The sequence below is a fragment of the Taudactylus pleione genome, unplaced genomic scaffold, assembly GCF_031769625.1.
Source record: "Taudactylus pleione unplaced genomic scaffold, aTauple2 ptg000041l, whole genome shotgun sequence".
NCBI lineage: Eukaryota > Metazoa > Chordata > Amphibia > Anura > Myobatrachidae > Taudactylus > Taudactylus pleione.
Window position 1 is genome coordinate 27,347,783 of NW_028284443.1, and position 15,843 is coordinate 27,363,625.

Genomic DNA, 15,843 nt, shown 5'->3' on the forward strand with positions numbered 1-15,843 from the left:
GTTAAAGAGCTTTGTAAAGAGCAACACTAACATTTATATTGGTTTTATAGGTGTAACATTTAATTAGCTGTTGCTTGAGAATTTCTTTTAATATATAAGTATGCAAATAATAAACAAACATACTAAATACATGATAGTGAGAGTGCTATAGGAATATGCAAGTAGTATTATATTGATTCCACATCTTTGTTCATTCTTTAATGACCATAGAACATTATGGGTCTTAAATTGCTGTTTAAGCTTTTGGGCTCACGTTTGAAAACAAACAATACTTTGGATGGAACATGAGGACCTTTCTTTTTGGAAAATGCTTAGAAACATTCTTGTTTTTGTAACTGCATTTGTTAAGATGAGTTTATAAAGACATAAATATATATTTCCACCCAGTTGCATTTGAAAGCAATGACCCTGCATGAAGCCATTTAATTAAATTGTGACTCTTGCCCTTTCTGATTAACTTGGTCATTGCAATGCCTCATTTATGGAGCTATCGACATGAGATGTATTTAGATACAAATGTTAGCAGAATAGTGCTACACCACAAGTCTTGTCCCAAAACTCTTTATTAATAGGCAGGAGAGACTGAATAAAGTAAAAAACCATACCTTTGTTGTCTCAAAGTTACTTAATGGAAAATGCTAAAATGTTTTATGTCAAATTGAATGTAGAAAAAAGCATTATGCTGCTTCTTATCTTTAAGTCATTTGGGTCATAATACTGAGGTATAGTCCGCAGATAGTTGAAATCTCGGCTGCTGCTCAGATTGCCGGCACCAGAATCTCGACACCAGTCAGAATCATGGTGCCTGCATCCCGACCGCCGGCATCCCGATGGTAAGTAGTGGGGTTAGGGGGAGGGTTAGGGTTAGGTACTAGGGGGAAGGTTAGGTTTAAGCACTATGGGGCAGTTAGGTTTGGGGTACGGGGTGGGAGAGTTAGGGGTAGAGGTAGGATACTTAACGACAGGTGTTGGTATCCTAACCCTGTTGGGATGCCGGTGTCGGAATTCTGACCGCCGGTATCTCGAGCATAGGAATCCCATACCCAAACCATTAATCCTGTAGACTGGTCCTCTTACCTTGTTTGTACCTACTAAGTCTTGTTTTATTACTGTACTTATTCACAATTGTAAAACACTGAAAAATATGCTAGCATTATAAATAAATGTTAAAAATAGTAATAAAATAATATTCAAAATGAAATTTGTATAAAAAATAATCTAGCATTGTTAATATTGTTAAAAACTGTATCGGACAAAGTGTTCCAATCTAAAAATCAAGTGCGGAATGTTTAAGTGCTATGATTCAGCAAAGTTAAAATATTCATTCCCACTTCCTCCATTATGAGAGAAGGTGCGTTAGCTTAATTCTTTAGTTGGAACAAGGTTGCCCTGTAAACTTGGATATGCTACAGTTTGTCAATTTGATTTATATACTACAGTACATATAGAGAAACAATACTATTGTTCTTACCGACCAGTCTAGTTATTTATTTTAAAATATTTATTTGTGGTACAAAAAGCAATATGTGGGTGTGGTACCAACATAAATAAAATCTAGGAGGGTTAATAATGCATAGTAGTCTCTTCCTGCAGACCACATTCCGTTTACTATATCATGCACCTATTATTGTGCAAATGTGCCTGTTTTTACAGAAAGTGCATGCATCTGTGCGCCAAGATAGGAAGGTTAGCTAAAGCTTTCATCTTAGAGGAGAAGTTGATCAGGGTGTTGCTGTCTAAATACAGAGTGGGAGCACAGCTGAGATGCAATGCAAAGGTTGTTGAGGATGCTTCCCAGTTAGCAGATGTTAGAGAGACTCTTTGTTCTCATGTAAGTACTGGATTTCTTTTAGCGGTTCTCAGGAGTTGCACATAATTGGGTATTATCCTATACTTAAAATGCACCATCAAGACACTTGTGATGAAGGTAAGCTGGTCTCAGAATCCAGCCAAAGTATGCATAAACAGATTTTCTGGGGACAGTTTTTAAAAGTGGTATGTTGTCATGCACCTAGGTATGCTTACAGCTGATAAACAGGTGCAATAGAAATGTATCACATGCCTGCTGATTTGCATCTTCATATATGACCTTTAGAGTCTCCGCCACTTTAGTTAAGAAGGAAGTGTCACAGTCTTTGGCAGACGTCCACCTGTCATACCTGTCCACAGACCTAAGTTCCACACCATGGGCTAACTATGCCTGTGTTAGATGTGATCCAATATGATTCATAGTCTAATGTTTTTAATAAACAAAGCAGCTGGAAGGTCCCAGACCATCACCCTGCAAACCCAGCACTCACACCTGCAGCCACGCTTATAGACCCTGCACACTGCTGTCTCCTCATATAGGGGGGGGTGTATCACACCTTCTAAAGAGGACAATTGGAGAAGATTCCTATAGTATCCAACTGTCTTTTTGCTATCATTTATCTAGTACATTCTATAAACTGATAAGCAGAATCTGATTTGTTTATATGGACAACTTCTCCACATGTTCTTTGTAGAACGTTTTATACATCTCTTCCAAGTGGAAAACTTTCCTATATTAACCAATCAGCTTCTAGCTATCTTTATCTAGCACAGTCTATAAAATGACAGATGCTGATTGGTTTCTAAGGACAATATCTGCACTTTATCCCTCTTGAAAGTTTGATACATTTCCCCAATGGAGAGATAAATCACTTATTCACCATATCTCCAACTCAGTAATGACCTTACATTTTCTAAGAGCAGGACAGTATGTTATGCAAAGAGCAGCAAGACGGAGTAAGGTCATGCGGTGCCAGCTACCAGAATGAGCTCTATTACCACTCCACTGCTCAGTGTTTTATTTGAGCCACTTTATACAAGATTTGTATGACTTACCAACTGCCATGTAATGTAGTACATGCAACCACTATAATATGCTTGGGCTGCACTTGTCCTTAGCGCAAATTTAAACTTTCAAAATATCTGTACCAAACTAAAGCAAAGCCCCAATCTGCACATCCTACTGCCCATTGTGTAGTCAACAGAAACACCACTTGTATACGCAGGGCTGGATTAAGGTACTTGTGGGCCCTGGGCAACAAATATGTGGGAGCCCTTATCACTAAAAGTTGTATGTGTGTATAATATATAAATATATATATATATATATATATATATACACACACACCCGCATATATATATATATATTTTAACATATATACACACACACATACACCGGGCTACCAGTCGTGTTTATGTGTGTATATATATATATATATATATATATAGACATATACACACACAGATGCTAACATACATACATATAAGCATACAGCAGCATTCCATGCAAGAAAGGATTGCCGCCATATGCTGGTTTTGGATATATATGTATATATATATATACACACACATACATACATACACACATGTATACATACATATACACGTATACATACACACACATATACAGTGCTGCTTGCCTCTCCTAGTTTCAGAGGCAACAGCAGCAGCAGACATCATCGCAATTCGCGAATCATTGAAAAGAGGGTGGAGCCAAATGCAAGGGCGGGGTTACATTGCCCGCCGCGGAAGTTGGCTCCATCAAAAACAAAAAAAAATGATCATCTGGGCCCTGGGTATGTGGCTGGGTGCCGGGGACAGTGTGTGGGGGCCCCCTATGTGTGGGGCCCCGGGACGACCGCCCCTGCGCCCTGCCTATAATCCGGCCCTGTGTATACGGAGAGTCCAAGTCCATCTGCGACATCTCACAGTGGGGTAGATGTAATAAGCCTTGGAGAGAGATAAAGAACCAACCAATCATCTCCTAACTGTCACTTTGCAGGCTGTGTTTGAAAAATGTCAGGAGCTGATTGGTTGGTACTTTATCTCTCTTCAAGACTTGATGTATCTCCCCCCCTAGTATGTTAATAATGAGCTTATATAGTGAATGAGGATGAAAAAAGTGAACTAGATAAATTTGAATATTTATGGAAAAAATGACTGTAAGAAACCTTGGATTTAAAAGATAGCTATTAAGCTGCACAAATAAGGGTATAAAGAGCACATTATGCAAGCTGCAGAGGTCTTGTGTCTATTTATGTGTGACTGCACCTTCTTGTATAAAAAGGCAAAATGTTGCTGTTTCTTATGGAAGGAGCTGGCTGAGGAGTTTTGTGAATGTGTGCTCAGTGCATTGATGAGCCTAAAGATGGGTACACACTAAACGATTGTGTACTCAGCGATGCGACCCGTGATCCCAGTGCCAACAGGCCGACATATCGGGCGGTCCGTACACTCTGGGCGATACGGTGCCCAACTGCCCGATATGCCGGCCCCCGCCGCATAGCACTACATGGGAACGTCAAAAGATCAGGTGATGCAGCTGACGACCCCACGGGAGCCCGCAATACACATAACACTTGATTTGTTAGGTTAGCTTTTATATTTGATCAATATAAATAGCTTTTAGTGCATCCGGAAATTTAATATAATGGAAGGATTTCACTGGCAAAATTAAACTATGTATGTATTGACAGCATAATGGTTTTATTTCTCACATTAATTGCTGTAAACATGAAGTAATATCTTTGCTGACTCTTATCTTTATATGGCTATAGAGTCTCTTAGTATAACTTACTTTCTCTTTGACAGCAGTGGTTATATATTAGTAATAACCAGTATACTGTTTTCTAGGTTTCAAAGGTGACACAAAACATAATATGGTATATTATAATGGGTAGCTTTCCTCAAGCTGGTAATGAAAATACCAGTGTGTCATGTATGTCAATGCATAGCAAAATGAAATTTTCTGTGGAAGGTAAAAAAAAGTACACAAAAATAAATCCATCCCTCCCCAAAAAATAATAAAATAGCATATCAAATATTACTCAAAGATGGAATGAAAATATCAGCACCTAATAATAAAAAGCAGCTGACAAAAATATTTATTAGACATTATTAAAACTCTCAGCCATTTGTGAATACTGATCTATAAATAATCTTCATGTGTGTTACTTTAATTTATTGGCAGTATTTAATTATTGTTAACACTTTTTCCTTTTCAATTTCCAAAGGACCTCTATATTTCTATTTTGGATTGTCTGCCTGAAAGGTGATTCCAGTACTATGGATGTTTGTTGCTGAGTTTGAGCATAGCTTCTACCATTGGTGAGTACTGTACATGCAATTTTATACTTTGCTACATTTTTCATTTACTAACACTACTCTAAGGTTACCCATATGTTTATTTTGAAAATTACTTTTTGGACACCATAACAGCATAACTGTAATTTGGATTTTTAGTCTACAATATTGTTTTAGAGAACATTTGAATTTAACACTCTGCTCACTTAATGCAAGGGATAATGGACTGTAAACTGCTCTAGGAAAATGACCTGATTGGTTGCTGTGGGCCACATCACCTTTTCTTCTGTATCAATATTCATAAATACCCCACAAGGAGCTTGTAAACCATAATGGAAAGAATAATACAAAGCTATGTAATGTGGTAAATGACACTGACATTGGATGTAGTAATCATTGAAAATTAATTATGAGGAAACTCAGATGATTCTATCTGTGAACTAATTATTGGAATTTCACTGCAATTGAACCCATGCATTGAAGGGGAGTGCACCTCTAAATGCAGCAAGATGGCCACTGCACTGACATTGTTTCCCATCTAAATAAAGCTGACAAATACAAGTCACAAAAGGAAAGGTCGAGAGGGAAACTTGAAGTACTGTAGGGGCCGCCATTGGCCATCAATGGTTTTGCAGCGATCGATGGTCTATGGCCGATGACAAGTGTTTTTGCCATTGATGGCCAGCCACCGATGAACATTAGCGGCGGCTGCACAATGTTGTAGGTCTGTGCATGCATGGCACTCAATCATCGATGGCTCTACTATCAATGGGTTTCTACCGAAAGTTTAAAACCAGTGATGATAAAGCCATTGATGGCCATCACTAACCTAAGGAAAGAGGCAGGGATAGACAGCTGCCATCTAAAAAAAACAAACTATAAAAAATCCCTCTCAAAAACAGACTTCCAGAACCTACTGTAATAGTCTAACAGTTAACCTAGCAACCGCTGAACCTGAAACCTTTATATTACACTGACACTAGCCTAAGGGGTAAATTTACTAAAGGTGGGTACACACCTGACAGATATATCTACCATGCCCCCTTTGAAAAAAACCATTTGTGGCGCTGGGGAGGGGGGTGCTGTGTGCCCCTCAGCCCGCGCACAGCCAATGGGGGTGCGATAAGCGTGATCACTCCCGCCTTTGGCATAGGAGACTGCTCGAGCTGCTGCTTTAGCGGCCTCGGAGAGTCTCCCAGTGCAGCCCAGCACACAGCAGCGTGTGCTGGGGTGCTGTGGATGGGGAGCTGTGCCGGACATGGGTAAGTAGTACCCGCTCGTGGCTCCCTCCCCCTCTCGGCGCCCCTGTGAACGGGCGATCGGCTGACCACCCGTACACACTTGCCAATTAACAGATATGTCTGCAGACATATCTGTTAATCGGCTGTGCAGAACAGTCAATGCGATATGTCTGTGAACGACGTAGTTCACAGACATATCGATCAACTAATCGGCCAATATATCGGCCTGTGTGTGTGTACCCAGCTTAAGAATCGTTTCTGGTTGTGATAAAACACACTGGGGCCTAAATATAATGGGGTGAGAGTTTAGAAAATGTGAGAGCACACTTTTTTAACTCGCCCAGTGTAAGAGTCCGAGAACATGCAAACTTGCATGTTTTTAGATTAAAAATACTCTCACAATTTAAAATCTCATCCAGATGTTTTCCCATTTTGAAGATAAAACTTGGGGCCTGATTCAGAGCTGCTCGTAAGCGGCCGCTCGTTCGTTACGACCGATGTTCGCACAACTGCGCATGCGTTCGGATTTTAATACGCATGCGCGAACCAGTCAGTGCGGCCGAAAATCGTTTGTTCGCTAAATAGCGAATGCCTGCTATTTTGAGTGACAGGAGGAGGCGTATGTGGGTGGTAACAGGGGAAGGTGCTTGAAAACGGGGAGTGGAAATCAGAACGCAGGCGTGCTTAAAGGTCAAAACAGGCGTTTTATGGGTGTGCATACTTAATACAGGAGCTTCATTGACCACGTCACTTGGTTGATTTATAGTCAGAACTGCTCGCAAGATTGTGGTTGGAAACACCAACCACAAGAATAGCGAGCAGTTCATACGCTGTTCGATGTACTCGATTAATCTATTAAATAGCGGACATGACGTATGGTGCGAGTGACCAGGGAGCGTCTTTTTCAAAATTACGACCACAAGTTTTGTTCGCTCGTTCAAACATAGAGGCGTGAGCAGACCGCAAAGTGCGAACGGTTCATTTGAATAGCCACCCCTTTTTTAATGAACGAGCGAGCGCAAATAGCGTCCGGCTCTGAATCAGGCCCTTAGAGTTTACTGCTAAATTCTCAAATTTTCTATACTCTCACCCTATTACATTTGACCTTGGGCATCACTCAGACTCACATGTGTTTTTCACGCTCAAACACACGGATTTACTAAGAATCGTGTTTGCCTATGATACTGATCGTGTTGTATATTGTGCGAGCTCAGTGGTATTTGCCCCTTCTAAATAGAATCAGCTAAGCATTGCACCGATCAGTGTGATCTGTATAGTGCTTATGTGTGTTTTAGGTAAAATAAAGGGTTGAAATCAGAAAAAAACGGTGTTGGGTCCCCCCAAAAGCATAACCAGCCCTGGACCTCTGAGCCCGTTCTGGTACAGGAAAATTGGGGGAAAAACTGTCATGGCCTTATTTTCCTATAACCAACACCGGGCTCAACCGGCCTGGATGGTAAAGCCATAGCATGGGGATACACAGCATGGGATCTCCCTGTCAAAGCATTATCCAGCCCCAAACTGGTCAGCCCAGGACTTGCAATCCTCGGAAAGTGGAGACCCCAAAAATAAAATGGGGTCTCCCCTCCCAAGGATCAAACAGCACCTGTACCCCTACTGTAAAGAAAATATATAAAAAGAAAACACAGTATACACACACGTATGATTTAGGGGCCATTTATGAAGGAGTTTTATAATAACCAATGAGTTTTAAAACTCACTGTGTATGATAATGGTGCTCCCGCCAATCTGTCTGAAAATTTACAGTTGGGAGCTGATTGGCTGGAGCACCAATATTATTTATCATATGCAACAATTTTGTTTAAACAACGGATTTAAACAAAGCAACAAGTTTTATTACAGTCTAATTTCACTACCATATAGACACACACGCTAAGGTTAATTTTTTTACATGTCATTTACCCTAGTAATATTTAGGAAGAAACCGGAGGAAGAGTCCTGGTAGATGATACAACCTGCATACAGATAGGGTCTTTGTCAGAATTAAACACATTGGATATGCCCCATAGTCCAAGCGCTGGGACAGCAATGCTAACCACTTTATCACTGTGACACCCATCATTTCCCCTGCAACGTGAGTTGGTCTTGCTGACACATAGATCAATCTCTGGTAGTTACAGAATCCTGTATATCCCAATCTTACAGACTGTGGGAGTGGCTCACAAGTGGTTGGCCCTTGTGCAGCTAAGGTGCCGATTCTAAATGAATGTTGAACTTAACAGCAGGACACCCACACCTCGGTTCACCCCACTCGGCAACTGCTGTCACAAGAAGGAATGAGACATACAGTAGGGTCTGATTCAGAGATGGGAATAGATGTGACGTGACTGCATCTTTTGCCTATGTCGTGTCTGGGTCTTTATGCTAATTCCACATCCGATTTTCAAACAATTGAGATGCCCACTTGCAGCATCTTAAGACGGTGCGTTTCCATCACTGTGCAGATATAGAATGATGCACCATTAGTCGCACCATAGAAACGTGCACCAGCCCTATGACAGGTGCGGTTTCTCCATCTGAGTATAGCCTCTTATGTGAGTGTCTGTGAGTCTTTTAGCAACAGGCCTGTGTCAGCTTCTCCACCTCCCCAGTACCTCCCAAGAACGCCCACTAAAAGTCTCAGACTGTGCCTCCTGTTTTGTGCTGTGTCTCCGTGCATGTTCTGTGCAACTCAGACTTCAAACATCGCCCGTTTACGCGTGTCATTGACACTACGTTCACCTCTGAATCAGGCCCGTGAACTTCGAGTGAGGTCAAAAGTCAGGGAGATCAGAAAATATATAACAGCCAAAATGACCTGCTGCTGAGACATATTGCTATAAACTGAGAAAACGTTTGGTCAGAGCAGACCTGGCCTTAACTGCCTGTCAAGCACAATAGAGTGAGAGAGGTGCACTTTAGCAGAACTGGCCCTTATAGAGAATTCTGATAAACACAGAGTTATGTGACACCCATTAGTGCATGGTCCTTGTGTGTGTGTGTGTGTGTGTATATATATATATATATATATATATATATATATATATATAACATAATCAGAGCTTAGTGGTTCTTTACCCCAGTTTTTTCAAGGTCTGCTTTATCTCATTCTCAAGGAGCGTCTTTATTTCCATAGTACTGTCCCCTTTTATCACTTAGGGAGTGAGATATACTAAGCTTTAGAGAGTGATAAAGTGGAGAGAGATGAAGTACAAACTAGGAAGGCCAATCCTGGGCTGTTTTTTCAATCCCGGGATTCGGGATTGAAAAAAGGTTAATCGATTGAGTTGTGATGGCACTGGCAAGCAGCAGCAAGATTCAGTGGCTGCACTCCATCCTCCTCCCATTCCTCAGTCCTTATCTTTCTCCCCCCCTTTTTCCCTCAGTCCTTATCTCTCTCCCCCCCTCTGTCCCTCAGTCATTACCTCTATCTCTCACCCCCCCTCAGTCCTTATACCTCTCCCCCCAGTGCTTATATCTCTCTCGCCTCCTTCCCCATCCCCCCGAGTACCAGCCTCCGCTCATGTGCTCCTCTCTCCGTGGCTGCCTTGGCTGGCTTCCTCTGTGATGATACCCACAGTTGCCCTACCAAGCTGCAGACAGTCCTCCTCTGCTTAGGCTTAAGTGTAGTATGGATGGGTGCTTTGTGTACGGCTGGCATCGGGCTGCGCAGCGAGACCTCTGAAGTCATGCCACACTGCGCACAGCCGGCGGCAGGGGCAGCCCGGCAGCGCCTGAGCCATCTGCTGCAGGTGCTCAGTGCTGCCTGGCATTAACAAAAAAAACACAAGCGCTAACTAATCCCGAAATCCTGAGATTCAAAGCTCGATGATTTTAGGCCAAAATCCTGGGATCCCACAGATCCCGGGATTGGCCACCATTGTACCCACCAATCAGCTCCCTAACCGCCAGTTTATATTTCACAATTTTATCTCTCTCCAAACTTTCATTAATACCCCCGTGTTTTAAAAAAGACAATTAGGAGCTGATTGGTTGGTACTTTATCTATCTCCGAGGTTTAGTACATCTCCCCCTAGGAGAGGTAAGTCTCAATGGGACCGAACTTCTCATTGTTTGTACAGGGCTGGGGAGCTTAGCTCAGTTGGTGAAAGAGGATGCCTGCAATGCAACCCAAGGTTCATGGAAGAATAGTGGCAAGATTTACCACCACCTTTAGTGCATCCTGCTAGGCTAGATGGGGAGAAGTTTTACCTGGAAATGTGAATGTTTTGCATTGAGCCGTTAACTATTGAGCAAGTTGTGGATTCCTTTTTCTTCTGCTCTTTTTCGGGGGATTATTAGCAATAGAATTAGTAGCATGATGGGTTAAAGTCGGGAATGCCACAAAATCACATCTTTACAGCTGTCCTTTTCTTTTGTGTTTTTACCATACATCCTAATAATTTTTTAAAGGTTCTGTATATGCAATCAGCAAATTGGAAAGTAAACAAGTTCCTCAGCATAGTGCCCAGTATTGTTCTCTTGATAAGTGTTGTTCGTGATTTTTAATTATGAATTTTAATTTAATAATATGCTGACAATTCTTGTGCTAGAATATAATTCTAGGGACCCATGGCATTTAGCTGCGGCAAAGTAGATGTTGCCCTAATTCATAGAAGACCAAATAAAATACTCATTCTGTCCATGGTATTTCCGTTCCTCTGATAACTTTTCGCCATGTGCTCATATTGAAAGAAAGATGTTATTGGTTAAAGAAAAAAAACAACAGTTTAACAACTGATGAATAAAGCAATGAAATAAATAAATACAAATATCCACATATGTACATTCATGCTGTAATTTTGCTATACATGATAAATGATCATTTGTGTACTGTAACATTCATAAACTATAATATATATGTGAGTGTGTATTTGTATGTGACTATACATGATAGGCCTTATTCTGAGTTGGACGCAAGTACAAAAGCAGACTGCGCATTGATCGACAACAGCAAACACAATCTGGTAGTGCATCGTATAAAGCATCCGCAGTAGCAAAGAGCTCTATAAAATGAACATTTCTGGGTGGTAAGTGTACGGGTACTGTGCCGATGCATGGAATAGATGCATCTCAGGAGTGTGGTCTGACTTCCATGCTTGTTTGAGGCATGCAGACGGAGATGGGACGTCTGATTCAGATGGATCTTTTGCACCCAGCATGGGTGGGTGCAAGTGGCGATATTAATGATGGCAGCTGCAGACAGTAAAAGAGTAGGTCAAGCGTTGTATGTGCTTGATGCTGCACAGATACTTTCATACTGTAGATGGACGGATACTCACAATAGCCAGTTTATGTAATATTTGTTTAGATATTTTGTTGTCTTCAGGTATCTGTTTAATGTTGACTTGTGTGTTTTGTACACAGACAGTAAAGGTGCATATCCACTACACGATTAAGGAACGATTGAACGATAACAACATCGCTGTCACTCATTCTTTAATGATATTGTGCAGTAGATATTGAGCCCACATTGAACGATATATTGTTCAGTGTGGGCACCCTCCCTCGCTATCGTTCAGTCGTTCATTTATATAGTGTAGGTAATATACACCTTAAGTGGTCTATTTACTAAAGGTCGATTTTAATTGATTATAAAATCGATCTAAATCGATCAACATTGATGTTGTATTTCAGGGGCTAAAGCACACATTTACTAACACTTAAAAATTTATATAAAAAAATTGTTAGTACATGTGTGATTTAGCCACTGAAACACAACAGCGATGTTAATCGATTTAGACTGATTTTAATCGATTAAAATAGACTTTTAATAAAGTTACCCCTAGGTTGCACATATATTGCTCTCGTGGCCCCTTGTGCTCTGAGAGGCGTGTGAGTGTTGTTAATGTACAAATTCAATACTGTAAGTGTGGGCAAATGCTAGTTAGGCATACTAGATTTAAGGTTACAAGTATTAACTACTAGGGGTCTCTTCTTCAAGGTGCACGGACGTTTCCGCTTGTTTGTGTAATGGACCCATTCAACATTGCAGTGCTGCCATCCATTCAATAAGTTTCACTGCGGGAACTGCTGATATCTTCAGATATTCTCATAGAGATATATCACTGATGACCGGCAAATATTAGGCGCTTGAAAAATGTAATTCAAAGGATCCTGTGGAAATCCACTAGTGGTATAGAAATGGTAGGCCTAATAACTGGTTGAACAACTATCCCCATATAACGAGAAAGGGGAATTTCAAATGTGGCAAGCTTGGTTATATGACCTGCCAGTTTATTATAGACAAGAGCACTAGGCTTAAATCATTTTCAAGTGGTATATCATTTGACATACATAACAACATTAACTGTAGAACAACATATGTTATATATGTTATTACTTGCATCTGTGGTATTCAGTACGTGGGAAGAACGACCTGCATGTTACACACACGTTTCTTGGAACATAGAAAGAATGTTCACGACATGTTAAATTACAGCATGGGGGTGATGTAAAAGTTCTCCGTGTACAGGGAATTCATATTAAAGAAACATCAAGAGGTGGGGATCGGTTTCATTTATTATGTAAAAGAGAGGCCTTTTGGATATCTTCATTGGGGACATTATTTTCCCGGGGGGTCTGAATGATTGCATTGAGCTTAATAATATTGGCACTTAGGACTTTATGATGTAGCCTAAGAGTCTTTATCTAATTATAGGCTTATCTCCTATAATAATCTTTGTTCATATTTATTATGAGGGATTATCAGTAGTTGATTTATTGTGAACTCATTAATGGTTGTCAACGATCATCTACATATGATCTACTTTTAGTGTTAATGTTAAGTCTACAATATCACATTAGGGGATACTGAGGTGTCACTTTCCATCAGAATATTAATGGATAGACAATCTCTCTGGTCTCCCCCCCCCCCCCCCCGCCTTTTTTCCATAAAACATTCACTGTTTGGTTAGTCATCTATAGGACTCGAACACTGATTCTGCTGGTTACAGATTTAGGCTATTAGTCTGCTGCGCCACAGAGTTTGGCTGCGGTGCAAGAAGTAAATATGCTGGGGTTATTTACTTATGCTTGATACATTTACTGATCAACAATCGGATATACCAGTTTTCCATCTGGAATAATGTTTATTGTTATTAAGAAGATAATAACATATATCTATTTTTAAAATGTAAAATATAAACTTCTGTATAAAATAAGTGTTGACAGACCTCTGGTGGGATTCAAGCACTGGTTGTCTGGTCACTGGTCTATGCTATTAGCCTGTTGAGCCACAGAGCTTATTTGCTTTATAAATTCTAAATATGCCATCTGTCTAACTTTTACTGATTAACTATCAGATATATCAGTTTTCCATCTAGTATAATGTTATTGTTATTAAGACAATAATAACATCTAACTATTTTTAAAATATAAACTGTTATATAAAATAAGTGACAGACCTCCGGTGGGATTCAAACACTGGTTGTTTGGTCGATGGTCTATGCTGTTGGCCTGTTGAGCCACAGAGCTATTTTGCTTTATAAGTTTTAAATATGCCATCTATATAGACACCTTTACTGATTGATAAGCAGGTACACATGTTCTGATCTAGTATGATGTTTATTGCTAATTAACTCTAGAATAAGTGTATTTATCTTGAGCTCTCTCTGATGTCATTCTCTCTGATGCCATTGCATTTTATTAAAACATTTTATGGGAATATAAATGTTCTTTATGATGAATTCATTGTATTGTTAGCTGTGCTGGTGATTTGAACAATTATAATCACCTGGGATTCATTTTTATGCAAAATGACAGTCTACTGTGATTGGACACTGACCATTTAAATATCTGGTCTGACTGAGCCACAATTTTATCTTCTGAGGAAACCGTTGTATGGTCTAATAACAGAGAAACGCGTTAAGTTTGTGAACTTAATACTGACTGCTTGACAATTGGATTTGCTTAAACATTGTGGTGCTACGGATGCAAAACCTCCATTCTTTATGCAAGAGCCACGACTTCTTCTCATATCTGGGCACTGATGTGTTGCTCCCACTGCCGCTGACGTCATCACATTGGCAAGCGGTGATTCTGATTATCAGATGGGGAACGTAATTCACAGAGGATTGCCCTACCACCGGTACTATCTGGGGACTTTGCCTTTGCTCAGGATTTCCCTAAGAGTGGTATGGATGCAAATCATACTAACACACTGGCTCTGCTAATCAAGTCTCTATACCACTAGTGGATTTCCACAGGATCCTTTGAATGACATTTTTCAAGTGACTAATATTTGCCAGTCATCAGTGATATAGCTCTATGAGAATATGTTGATATAGGATACTATTTATACTGTATCTTTTATCTTAATTTTATTGATGTATTTATATGTAATGTTATATATGCATTAAATGTATTATCAATTAATCCAGCGCTATATACAGTGGTGGACACTTTTTGAAATTTGAATGTTTTTCAACTTCGAATGCTTATAAAAACTGTTAACACTTCAAGCAGTGCAATGATTCATATATCAAATGAAAGGAAATTTAATACTGAATTCAACACAATAAAAAGAGGTCAAATATTTGCAGTACAAGGGAAGTTATGCAGTGAAAACAACACTTATGGTGAAAAGCCCTGTGTACTTATGATGTTACTGTCCTATCAGTATTTCGTTGGGTATCCTTTATTTTTCAAGACAGCAGCACAGCGACGTGGCATTGAGCCAACCAATGTTTGGAGCTCTTCCTTCTTCATTATGTGGTGCCCTGAGAAAATTATAGCCTCAATTAATTGTCTTTTATTGGATGGATGCCTCAGATGTACCAGTTTTTTCAGATGGAACCACAAATGTTCTATGGGGTTCAGGTCTGGTCTGTTTCCTGGCCATCCCGGCACCTGTATGTCATTCTCCGTGAACCACTGTTGGCATATCCATGCAGTGTGGCAGGGAGCAAAATCCTGCTGGAAAGAAATGGGGCATTATCTGGACAAAGATCCCTGATAGAAGTTAGAAGTTTTGCTAGTAGGATGGTGTCAATGTACTTTCTGCTGTTCAGTGTGCCATCTATGACATAAAGGCGGCCTACAGCATCTGCTGTCATACATGCCCAGATCATAACACTTGTAGGATTCTTTGTTGTCGCTTGAATGCAATCTGGATGTACCTCTTCCCCGATGTGACGTCTCACATATTTTCCCCCATCACTACCAAATATCCAAATATCTTAGTTCCGTCACTCCTTATCACTTGTTTCCACTGACCTTCTGTCCATGCAATGTGTTCTTCTGCCCACTGTATTCGTTTCTGCTGCTGCTTTTTATTCAGCAATGGCTTTTTTCGGGGAATCCTACCTTTTAGGCCAACCTTCGTTAGTCTTCTCCGTACCGTTCTTGCACTGACAAAAACACCAGTTGCACTCAGTTCACTTCTAATGGCCGCAGATGACATCCATCTGTCCCTGACGCAAATTCATTTTATTCTCCTATCATCAAGAGTTGTTGTGCACTTTTTCTGGCCTTTTCCTTCTTTGTGTTG

General features: G+C 40.3%; 1 protein-coding gene across 18 annotated transcripts in view; it reads left to right on the forward strand.

The window, feature by feature from the left end:
- NRCAM (neuronal cell adhesion molecule) overlaps positions 1 to 15,843 on the forward strand; it is a 263,101-nt gene that overhangs the window by 54,641 nt on the left and 192,617 nt on the right. For all 18 annotated transcript variants that reach the window (XM_088457770.1, XM_088457830.1, XM_088457808.1 and 15 more), the window contains exon 2: positions 5,043 to 5,136. The gene's annotated coding sequence lies outside the window, so the exon portion shown is untranslated. The remainder of the gene's footprint in view (positions 1 to 5,042; positions 5,137 to 15,843) is intronic.